Source organism: Orbicella franksi, unplaced genomic scaffold (genome assembly GCF_964199315.1).
Source record: "Orbicella franksi unplaced genomic scaffold, jaOrbFran1.1 SCAFFOLD_112, whole genome shotgun sequence".
Lineage (NCBI taxonomy): Eukaryota > Metazoa > Cnidaria > Anthozoa > Scleractinia > Merulinidae > Orbicella > Orbicella franksi.
Window position 1 is genome coordinate 37,501 of NW_027670840.1, and position 13,381 is coordinate 50,881.

Sequence of the window (13,381 nt, forward strand, 5' to 3'; positions counted from 1 at the left end):
TTTCCTGGGGGAACATACCCCGGAGCCCGTACGTTGGCTTGCCCCTTCGGGTGAATCGGGTCACACTTTAATTTATGTCGCCTGTTATGCTTTATTAGACGCCTCTGACGCCTCTAACTTCTGTTAGAACCCTGATCAGATATCAGGAAGACACGGATCAAGAGACTGCACCATGGCGGCTTCATTAACCTGTAAGTCAGCATCATGATTAGAAATATTACTGTCATATGACCATTAAAAGCACTAAATATACATGTCGAAAGATATGTGTGCGAAGACATTGAGGGGGTATCATGAAATTTAGTAATAGCTATGAGGGGGATACTTTAATAAAATAACATTTAAATGGGGGATCAGCTAAATGTTACTGTCGTTAGCCACCCCCCAGGCGATAAATAATGACCGGTTAAAATGTGATTATTTGTATAGAAAGGCTTTTTCATGATTTAAGATAGTAGGCAAAACAATCTTTATTATTTCATTATTCTCTTTCAAAGGTATATAAGAAACAAAAAACAAAAAACAAAACAACACGCAGGTTACTGCAAAAACTAACATAGAAGCCCCATGCAAAAGAAAACCACTGCACGGCACGTTGGCTCTTGAATGGTTTTCTTTGTCACGAAATGTTTAATTTGCTTTTTTGATCGAAAAACGCGTTTCATGCCGAGAAGCTGAATTGATTTTCATTGCAATTTAAAATTACCATGACTTCTTATTTTAGTGAGGAAAATTCATATTTTAGCGACAAAACGTTTCCCCCGTGTTTTCCAATTACACCCCGTGTTTTCCACCAGACCACGTGTTTTCCACCAGGACCGCCTGTTTTCCACACCCCGCGTTTTCCACACACCGTGTTTTCCACAGCCCGGGACCTCGTACCCCAGGACCCCGTACCCCGTACCCCGAAACCCTGGCCCCGCGTTTTCCACCTAACCATCTTTGCCGGATGATGTTCACCTTGTATGTATCCCAAACAATGACTACTCGATTACTTGATTGTCGATTATTTATAATGAACGAAATAAAGGTCTTTTCAGCTTAGCTATCGAACAGTTGTGGATGCAACTGAGCCATCAAAGATCCGACAATCATAGAGTGGAGGCGCGTCAGGCTGCTTTGTACTGGCAGGTTTAACGTATGTCAAGAGGTCGACTTCTTCTTGAATCGTAGCTTCCCAAACTCGGATAGATATGGTAGGTACTAGGGTTAGCTTTTGGGCATGAAAAATTCGCCAAGGTTTCCACTTCGATATGCTGGGTGGCTATCTACGTACAGACGGATTTTTCTTGATGGTATTATTAATTTTTTGTTTGAACTGGAATTTTATTTACAGGACAAACACGTACACTACTTAATATACTAATATTATACTTACATTTAATTTACACTGTACTTGCTACTTACACTTCTTATATACTTACACTATTTATACATGCACTACTTACAATACATATATTACAAAATACAATCACCTAATTAAATTACAGTTGGCTTATTTACAATTTTTTTTATTATTATCAGATTTTACAATGCATTACTTACAACGTAACATACATTACACAAATTAACAACAACAAATTACACACACACATTACGGTTTTTTTTACGTAAAAAGGTAATGGTATTATTAATAGACACAATTCTATTTTCGATCATTGTATTTATAATCACAAAATTCTTGTCCCGATTCTGCCCCGTACTCTAGATGGACTTCAATGCGCGGTTACAACACCTGATGCACAATCTCCATTTCCAATCTTCACAAGCTCTTCTACGTTGTCCTCTCGATAAAAGATTCCTAACGTTTTCATCACGTGTCTGCCATTTTAAGCACCTGCATCTGGAATATCTTCAGTGCAGAAATGCCACTTTAATGGTGTTTTAACGACTTGTCAGCATGGGGTCATTTTCAGCGAGGTACTGTGCTTAAACAAACAAACAAACAAACAAACAAAAACCCTGCGCCAGAGACCATCCGTCTTTAAAAACCGTTGGGCGTGCGATTTAGCCCAGTGCACCACTAGAACCTTTGACGATGGCATTATTTTGCCCATGTGCCTGCTCAATTGCTATGCAGGAAAATGTCTTCTCTGTCTTCTTAACAATCCAGTAATTCTGCTCGTCTTCTTTGACTGTTCATCATGCCCCTGATTTGCACAATGGAAGCCATCATGCATTATCAGTTTGGTCCAAGGAGTACCATGGAACAAAGGTTTCATGTGTTTTACCATAGAATGAAAATATAATTTACGAAGAGATCTGATGAAAATATGGGTATATGAGGACTTCCAACCAGAGAACTATGTTCCAAAAATGGAAAACGGCCGGGCGCTTTTCACCTGTGGAGGACTTCCTTCATTCAAAAAAAACTCTATGCATTCACCAAAACTGTGGAGAAAAAACTCTCTTGGAGCTTCTTGGGAGCTAAAACAATTACTGATACAACAGCAAAACTTGTTTACAGATCACACTTTTGACGTCAAACCAAAACTGATCTTCTACAGGAATCCCTTATTTGGCACCTTTTGCAAACTTTTCTGTGCATGGCAACGCTCGTATCCTTTGCATACCTGGCAGCGATTGTATATTTTTCTAACTCCTCAGTTTCTCATTCGTTTAGTGAATAACCAAGGTAAAACTAACAAAAAAACGAGTTCAAATTCAACTGCATGCTCTGAAGTCGGATCATTGAACGTAAATGAAAAAAGCAAAGAAATACGCTATTTTCAGAAGACGCTATTACCTAAAGTCTATTTAAATGAATCACACATTCAATTTATAAGCTGTTGATGTCTTTTGGTTTAACTTGGTGATCAAAACTGCTAAGAACCATGGTTTCATTTAGTAGCCTTATTTTCATGCGATGAAGATCGTCGAGAATTGAAATAGCACGTTTTCTCCTCCTGGATCATTGACACACGTGACACCCAGGCATTCACGGTAATTTATAAGCTGTTGATGTATTTTGGCTTAATTTAGTGGTCAAAACAGTTGAGAACCATTGTTTTATTCATCAGCCTCGTTTTTATGCCAATGAAGATTGTCGAGAATTGAAATCTCTGCCTTCTCCCCCCGGATCATTGGCACACGTGGCACCCAGGCTAAATTTGTTTCTTACACCAACAAGATTCTTTGTCCAAATTTCTTACTTTCTTCCACTCTGTAAACATCACGTCTTAAAATCACCCTAAGTCACCTCACTTTTAGAAAGATCCCTCTGATTGAATTTGAAATTGCAGTTGTGTGCACGCGCTCATCATTTCTCAATTATTTCAAGAAATCTAACGTCAAGAAACCGTTAATGTCTTTCTTTTAGTCTTCTTAGTAATTTAATCATCCGTTTACATCAGGATCGCATAACCCAGAGAATTCTTGTACGCTGTTGGTTACCTAGGCGAGGTATTCAGCGTACAATTGCAACTGCGACTCTTGAAAGTGAGGCGCGTTGAATATTGCAACATTTACACATACGTAAATGAAACGGGGTTTTCCTTCACTTAATTTAACTCTCGTCCTATCAAGTGGGGTCCAAAGAGATCCCAGGTAATAATAAACATTCACAATAGCTCACATGGTAAAACATAATTTTCGAGATTTCAAGAATTTGTCTCCATCTGTTAGCTGACTTAAATGCAAATAGTTCGTATAGTGTGATCGTCCAGGTGAGTGTAGTTCTGAAAAGAACTGTTGTTGGTGACTGACGTTTCGACAACCTGAGCGGAAGTCATCTTCAGAGTCAAGTGAATAGTGTTTGTCAGTCGATGATCTTATAAGTCTGGTCCGTTGAACGTGATTGGTCAGTATAGCCATGATGGTATTGGCTGGAAGACTCGTGTAAAGTTTGTCATCAGTCATTGGTGGGTTTCGATCCGTCTATTGTTAGTCAAGTAGGTCGGTTTTGGTCCGTGTATTGTTAAGTCGGTCTGTTAGAAGTCCGTTTGTCGGTTTCGTTTCTGTCGTGGATAAGTCGTTTGTAAGGCGCCGGTAGTTGTTGACATCTGTTAAGAGGTGTTTGTTCTAGGTTAGTGTACCAGCTTTCCAGAGTCAGTCGTTGAAAATAGTTTGTACTGTAGGTTAAGCACTGAGCAGAGTCCCAGTCAATGTTGTGGTTTGTCAGTTGATGATGTACAGCAATGTGATTGTTGGCATCACCATTTCTCGTGGCTCGTTTGTGTTCAGTCAGTCTCGTGTTAAGGTTTCTGCCAGTCTCACCAATGTAGGAAGCCTGGCAGTCGGAGCATTTGATCTTGTAAACTGCTCCCTGTCTGTCGTTAGGTTCGTCTCTGTCTTTCACGTTGGTCAGTAAGGTGGAATACTGGTGAACAGTGTTTTCACTGTGAAATCACTGTTCACCAGTATTCCACCTCAATTGGCATTACAGTGTACCGAGACCGCTATACAACAATCTACTGTTGAACTACCGTTACCTACAGAAGACATCATGGACTTACTGAACCTTTGCCTTACATCGACTTACTTTCAGTACAACGATAAACACTACAAACAGTTGCATGGAACAGCAATGGGGTCGCCTGTTTCTGTTGTTGTCGCAGAAATTGTGATGCAACACGTGGAGGAACGCGCCCTTGCAACTTGCCGACAAACGATACCGCTTTGGTTACGCTACGTTGACGACACCTTTACCGCCGTTCACAAAGACGAAATTGACGATTTTCACGACCACCTAAACGAACAGAACGCCGACATCCAGTTTACTAAAGAGATCGAAGAAAATGGAAAACTTCCTTTTCTAGACTGTTTGGTAAGCCGCGACAACAACGAACTACGAACGACAGTGTACAGAAAACCGAGGCATACCGACAGATTACTTGACGAATCATCCTACAACCCGACTTCACACAAAGCCACGACTATAAAGACTTTGACGAGACGAGCTCAACTAGTTTGTGACACACCGGACAGCTTACGTGACGAAAACAGATACCTTGAACGTGTTTTTCACAAAAACAACTACAACGCTGACTTTATTAGACGAAACATTTACCGACCTACTGAAGCTGACGCTACGAACAGGAACCATACGCCTGTTACTACAGTGACTATACCTTACATTAAGGGCACTTCTGAGACCATCTCGCGGATCCTACAGCCCTACAACATTCGTGTAGCCCGCAAACCTACAACTACGTTACTACACTTACTGACCAACGTGAAAGACAGAGACGAACCTAACGACAGACAGGGAGCAGTTTACAAGATCAAATGCTCCGACTGCCAGGCTTCCTACATTGGTGAGACTGGCAGAAACCTTAACACGAGACTGACTGAACACAAACGAGCCACGAGAAATGGTGATGCCAACAATCACATTGCTGTACATCATCAACTGACAAACCACAACATTGACTGGGACTCTGCTCAGTGCTTAACCTACAGTACAAACTATTTTCAACGACTGACTCTGGAAAGCTGGTACACTAACCTAGAACAAACACCTCTTAACAGATGTCAACAACTACCGGCGCCTTACAAACGACTTATCCACGACAGAAACGAAACCGACAAACGGACTTCTAACAGACCGACTTAACAATACACGGACCAAAACCGACCTACTTGACTAACAATAGACGGATCGAAACCCACCAATGACTGATGACAAACTTTACACGAGTCTTCCAGCCAATACCATCATGGCTATACTGACCAATCACGTTCAACGGACCAGACTTATAAGATCATCGACTGACAAACACTATTCACTTGACTCTGAAGATGACTTCCGCTCAGGTTGTCGAAACGTCAGTCACCAACAACAGTTCTTTTCAGAACTACACTCACCTGGACGATCACACTATACGAACTACTGATACTCCTGGGTTCAAACCATTTACTGTGTTAAATGCAAATATTACTTCTAGATTGCAGAGGACTACGTTAACTTGACGCTCATTTGCCTATTGGGGTGCAAAATGACCCCAGCGAAGCACAAGGAAAATTCAAGTGTACTACTTGAACTACTGGACAATTGAATTGCCTAAGCATGTTTGTCCAATTGACAAGTAAACACGTTCCTTAAATTTCAAGGAGCTATGTTAATATTTGTATAACCAAATGGAAGTATAATTTCCATTAGTTTTCTAAAAATTATTATTGAGTGGGATTTAAAGGAAATTATTGAGGTGTATGTTGTGTGGGAAAAAGTTAATAATTGGGTTATTAATACACCAACGTGGTATGTTATTTGTTAAATTAACAATAAAAAAAAATGAAACAGAAAAATTTCTTAAAGGTGATATTCCGGTGTTGTTTTTAGCACATTTTGTTACGGGGTCCGACTAAACCCCAGTTGGTATGATATGTATGTAAAATATGTTGTAGGATGAGGGTTTAAAAGAAAGGTATGCGATTCAAGGAAAATTCATAACCCTGACTCGTGAATTCCACCTGCGACATCACTGGGTTTTCGCATGAAATCTAACAAGGCATTCCGTCGTCATATAATGAATTTTCCTTTGGAATTTTAGAGGGTTACTTGTGTTTTATCTTGACGCAAAACGTTGTAGGACAAATCTGTGTTTCCTGAGCCACTTTCCTGAGCGACCACAATCGTTTAATAGTATGCCTATGGCCTTTTCCATCGCCTGATCGAATCTGCTCTCACAAGACCGTACCACGTGATCAGTTTTGGTCAATGAGGACAACGAAAACTTTAATTTTAAACTATAATAACAATTAGTAGGCTTTCTTACATTTTTCCATTTGGATTGATGGCAAAGGCCTGTGATCCAATAGTCTCGATAGGGTTATCTGAAAGCAATCTAGAAAATACATAAAAAAGACATTTTAGAATTATGAAATTATAAACAAATCAGACTAACCTGATTTAAAGTGACAGGAAAAAAAAAATTAAATAAAGACAAAAACGTCCATAACCGAGAGAGACGATAAGCTATATCATATCATTCTCAGTTGCCATAACTCACTAAGTTTGTTTACTAGTTTATGATTTTGGCAGACGGCACTCCGCGACTTAAAATGGCCTCCTGCGCCAGAGTGATATGTTACTAACCTTATCTTCTTGGTCCATATTGTCAAGTTCACGGATTATCGATTTTGCTATTGTATTTTTGGCCCAACCTTGGTCCAAAAGCCGAGGGGGTTAGCACTCGGTCAGCAACTTACAGTGTAGAAAACGATCGATTGTTACTAGGAAACTATCCCATGGATAACGCCGTGCTGAAGTCGGATACTTAGAAGTTTATCCTTCAAGAAGTAACCTTCTTTTAATCTTTTAGCGAGACAATTTTTAGAAATGGATCCTTTAATCTACATCCGTAACTCTAACTAGGTTGGCAATACTGACATAAGTCGCACTATTTCATATTTACTACCCAACCCCCTAAAACGTTGAGGCCATCGCTCTCTTTCCTGACTTACTTCTCTCGTGCGATGTTAATATTGTAAGCAATGTTGCTGCTGTAGGTAATGTTAGTATTGTAAGTAAGGTTATTATTTAAACTAACTTCATCGTACTACATATGACAAAAAAGAAGAAAAAAAAAAAAAAAAAGAAGAAGAAAAGTCATCGAAAATCACTCGAAAACAGCCGGTGAAAGAATGTTCATGGTAATCCAAAGATCATGCGAAATTTTATTCTTCTGGAGATTTCAGAAGATGATCTCATAACTTTTCTTGTTCTCTTTGTTCCAGAAGACACTGAAAATCAAGCGATTTCCTACATTATGCAAACTAAGTCTCTACAGTTTATAATGTATGTTTTGTTAATTCAGTTGAGCATGATTCAATTTTGACGTACAGTATGTTCAGATTTGTCAGGGTCTTGAATGCTTGATCAGGGATTTCCTGGAGACGATTCTCACTGAGTAATCTAATAAAATTGAAACCCAAACATTTCGTTATCAATTTCAAATCGGTTCCACAGCTATATTGCAGCATTCAGTATGTCGGATTTACAAAACTGCCTGCGATACCAAAGAAGTAATCACTACCACACAGAAAGCATGTTACGATATCAACTGTGATGGTAGAGTAATTGTAAATAAAAGCTCTTGAAACATAAAGGTCTTGTGGAGTTTTAAGGGGCTATGACAGTACAGAATGACAGAATGACTTCACTATAGATTTTGAAGTCTTGTTTTGTTTTGAAGGCATAAGCTTGAATATTACTTGCATGAGGCTGGAGAAAGTTGTATTACTGCGCCTTTCAATAACATGCGGACTCTAAAATTCAATGCCAAACGGACAAATGCGTTTTCCGCTACCGTCAATCAAGTGTTCGGTGGCTCCTCCCAGCTTCCGACTACTGCCGAGCACTGTTTCATTGTACTGTCTGAACTGTGCTCAATGATTTGATTAGCGCGCGCTCGGCAGTAGCCGGAAGATGGGAGAGGCCGCCGAACATTTGATTGACGGTAGTGAAAAACGCATTTGTCGGTTAATCTTCGCATGTTATTGAAAGGCGCAGTAAGCTATTCATCAAGATCATAAAATTATTTCACTGTCCAAGACGCAATGTGTCTCTAATGGGCAACCGAAACCCCTAGCTACAGTGTCCATAATGGGGGAGGTAATTTTAATGTTTTTAATTTGCATACTTACAAATATTGAAGATATTTAAGGTTGAAAAATGTTTCATTTGATATGGTGCTTATGAGATTGTCGTGCAGAAATCTGAGAAAAGTTACGCAAAAAGTATGTCAGTAGGTTTAATCCTCGAGAGTAACAAGCAAACTCGTACCCCACCGAGGAGAGGGAAGGGGTAGGGTGGGGGTGGCGTGGGGCGAGATGAGGATGAAACCCAGCCATGGGTTTCGTTTCAATAAGACATATCAAGGTTATTACGCGAGTTTTTTTAGCTATGACGTAATAAAACATTCCAAAGTGTCTTGAAGTCCACTAGCTTGGATCGTATTTATTAGATCCGAAATTTTGGATTTTATCATTCTCTCATAAATTTAGAAAATAACGTAAGTCGATGAAATTTAATCCAGTAAAAGGGTGCTAATTCTGCAACGCTGCTAAATCGAACTGGTAAAAAGGGGGGCTACATAAAAAAAAAAAAAAAAAAAAATGAAAAAAGCGGGGCCGGGGTACGGAGTCCCGGAGTCTGTATAAAACACGGGGAATGGAAAACACGAAGTCTTGTGGAAAACACGGGGTACCATTTGTTTTCGCCAAAATATGAACTTTCCCCCCTCAAATGAGAAGACGTAATTTTGTTAGTTTAAATTGCAATGAAAATCAATTCAGCATCTTGGCGAGAAACGCTTTTCTCGATTAAAAAAAAAAAAAAAAGGGGGAAAGTTAACATTTGGTGAGACAGAAAACCATCCAAAAGCCAACGTGTCCTGCACTGGTTTCCTTTTGAGACATCTATTTTATTTAGTAGTAACTGTGCGTGTATTTTTAATAAGTAATGGTAGTAGGACTGGGTTGAATCCAATTCGGTCGGTTATCATAAGAGTGATAACAAAATCGGACGACCGCGCAGCGGGAGTCCGATTTGTTTATCACGAGTATGATTACAGACCGAATTGGACGACACAAGGTCTTATTACCAATTAATCATAAAAATTACAATTTCCGAGAAAAGAAGAATAGCCAAGTTATGAAAGAAAGGGAAAATTGGCATTAAAAAACCTACAAAGGAGATGAAACATTCTAAGGTCATCGCGCCAAAAAACACAAAAGCGAGCGCGCTCGCGCACGCACGCACGTAAGTACAATTTTGAATGTGATTGGTTGATTTAAACTATAACTTTGAATTTGATTGGCTTATTAAGCTGTCCGATAACAAACTGTCTAATAACAAACTGTCCGATAACAACTTGGCAAGTGAATTAGTGGAAAATAGGAGTTTTTGAAACCAATCACAATCGAGGAAATTGTAATTTTTATGATTACGTTTGAAAAAGGTCTTAATGTGATGTCACACCTGAAAAGCAAAGGGTATAACACAATAATTTTGTATTGTATTGTATTGTATTGTCTTGTCTTGTCTTGTCTTGTCTTGTCTTGTCTTGTCTTGTCTTGTCTTGTCTTGTCTTGTCTTGTCTTGTCTTGTCTTGTACTGTATTGTATTGTATTGTCTTGTATTGTATGATATGGTATGGTATGCATGCTATCGTATCGTATCGTATCGTATTGTATCGTTTCGTGTCGTGTCGTGTGGTATCGTATTGTATTGTATCATGTCGTGTCGTGTCGTGTCGTGTCGTGTCGTGTCGTGTCCTGTAGTGTCATGTCCTGTCGTGTCGTGTCATATCGTATCGTATTGTGAATAATGAAATAATGAAAAGATTGTTTTGCGTAGTATCTTAAACAATGAAGTCTTTCCATACAATTGCTAATAACCACTTCCGACTGCAGACCTACGTTCACCGCGCGACTAATGAACACAACAGCTACATGAAATAATACAAAAGTAATTATAAACCTGGAGTCCGATCATTTATTAAACGACAGTGGCATATCGCTAATGACGTCCCAGTCGGTAGTTGACGCAAGGGGAATAATCTTGTAACTTCACTAGAGCGACATTTTTTGTAAACTCATGTGTATGGAGACACCAAAAACGAAATCCATATACGTAAGAGTGGAGATTATTCGCACTGAAATTAACCCAAGCAACTACAATACTGCGCAGACTTCTGTTTCATCACCAGAATTTATTTTGAACACCAGAATTTATTTTGGAACTGGCATTTAAGAGAAGGTTACTGTATTTTCTCGATTAATAACCCTTTAAACTCTCCTAGCTTTTGTTTCAAATTTGGCCTGGCTTGTCTAGACATATTTTATTTCTACATTCTAGTTAAGCTCGATGTTTATTCCTTATATTCTCCGGTAATTTTTGTAGCCATTTCTTGAGGTTGTAATTACAAGGTATAACCGGTGCTTAATCGAGCAAATACGGCAACTGTGGAAACTTGATATACACATTTGTCATGGCATAAAAATTATAGCGCTCACTGTTCGAACAAATACTTTTTTATATATATATACTTTTTTTTCAAAAAAAAAGTATAATTGCATGTAATTAAATTTCCTTAGTTTATATTTTCTTTACAGAATACCGTGCAGAGGTGCGTTATGTTGCTTTGTGCTTTTATTATTAGATCCTATGTTATCCACACGCAAGTTGCTGCTAAAAAACGAAATAAACGCCCCAAAAGAAAACCAATGCACGACACGTTGGCTCTTGAATGGTTTTCTTTCTCAAGAAACGTTTAATTTGGTTTTTGATCGAGAAACGCGTTTCACCTCGAGATGCTGAATTGATTTTCACTGCAATTTAAACTAACAAAATTTGGACTTCTCATTTTAGGCAGGAAAATTCATATTTTGGCGAAAAAAAAATGCACCCCTTGTTTTCTACTTAGACCCCACCTTTTCCAACGAGACTCCGTGTGTTTTACACCAGCTCGGTGTTTTCCACACCCCGTGTTTTCTACAGACCCCGAGAGCCCGTACCGCGTGGTCCGTGGGTCATTCGTCCATTCAATTTTTGTTTAAAATCAAAAATTGAAAATTGATGTCAATTTGTGATTTTCATGACTTTTTATCATAAAAAATAAGACAGTGCCAAATTGAAAATGTTTGACTATTTTCCTTTCGGTAGAACATTGAAACAAAACTTGTATTTTCATTTTAGTCCTGTCAACAATGAAGAGAAAAATGGAACTAACCGGCAATTTTGTTTCTACGACAATGTTGCAGTCTGTGGCATAGCTTAGTTTTTCTGTTTTCGATGGAAGTCTAAAAATGGAAAATTGAAACTTGAAACTTGAAATCAATTTGCAATTTTTGTTTTTGGGCAGAGTTCTATCTCCCCTTATTTGTACAAGAAAAATTGACGCCTCATAGGACCAATAGAAGAAGAGTGCCTTTCATTCAAACTACATCCAAGCAGGTGTATCCTTAGTCAACATATGTAACTGTCTGTCACTTGACAGACTCAATTTTTACTTTCTTGATAAACAATTTTTTGTCAAACTTCTTGTAGTTTGTGCAGTAGTGTACCGGTAAGTGATGCCTTCTGTTAACCGCATGTTTTTTTCATTTTTATTCAAGAATCATCCTGCGGAGAGAAAATGGGTAGAGTTTTAAAAAGGCGTGTCAACTGCCCTATAAAACGAGCTCTCAATGCCATGGTGAATAAAGACCTCATAAATATGGATGATGACATGAACAAGTTCTGTATGTCATGGTTTATCTCCAGGACAGCAGACAATGGAATCAAACAAGTGATTTCCAGTTGGAACAACCATCCTATCCCTGGTAAGTGTTTGTTGTGATGGTTTGGTGTTCAAACCAAGGGAGTAGAAAGTCAATACATCCCAGTTTTGGTAGTCTACCAATTTAAGAATTCCCCTCCTCCATCCCATACCCCTCATATACACAAAATTGTATATGAACAAATTTCCACTTTAGCATCAGGAAAGGAAGCATTTGGGTCATTTTACTGACTAATTAAAGTTTTAAAAATTGTACTGCATTACCAGTATTAACTGGATCATGTTTCTTTTTGTGCTTGCCTTTACTCTTACTGGGAAGGGAGTTCCAGACAAGAGAATGGAGGAAAATAAAAAGACATTTATTCTTCCATCTATAGACATGCTTCCCACTAGTGAAGAAACTGTACTTGCTTATGAAAGGGAAGATGGTCACCTTAGTCTCCCAGAAGTGTTTGGCACTGATCTCTTTTATGGGAACCAACAGCTCCAGGAACTTGCATTTTGAAAACTTTAATGGTGCTTATCCTAGTTTTAATGTCATTTTCCACTGCCCTGTGAATGGTAATCATTACCCTTTTAAAGAGGGTCTACAGTATTTCATTGACCTAAAAACAACATTAAATCCTAACTGACTGTTACAACTACATTTGTACCATAATGATATCAATATAAATGTTTATATTTATGGCCATTCAATACTCATCACATCAGTAGAAATGTAACAAAACTATGTAGAACCAGCTGATGTTGACTTTTGACACAATCATGTCTTCCCGTGAAATATTAATATCTACTTACATTAAAATGTGAAATAATTACTACAATGGTAAAATACTTAAAGTGACTGTGAAGAGAGCCATCCATAGGCAACTGATCATGAAGAAAAATGTTACAATTTTTAATACTGTTTCTACTTTAACAATATCAACCTGAATAAACCAATATCTGCCTTTATACAGGGACACATGAAATAATTTATCTTGAAACAGCAACACTGAAAACAGTTACAATTCTGAATGAAATACAAGTGCACTGAAAAGCCAGTATATTCAACACTGGACTTTGTTTTCTTTTTTCTTTTAATTACTAGAATTATTTTCATCACACTTGATCAATCCCCTTACCCCAACTAAAAACTCATCTATGCCTTTAAATTG

General features: G+C 38.4%; 1 pseudogene; it reads left to right on the forward strand.

Annotated features, from left to right (window-relative positions):
• The window catches only part of LOC145475381 (uncharacterized), a 14,528-nt pseudogene extending 1,672 nt beyond the window's left edge, over window positions 1–12,856 (forward strand).
• Window positions 12,857–13,381: the final 525 nt, after the last annotated feature.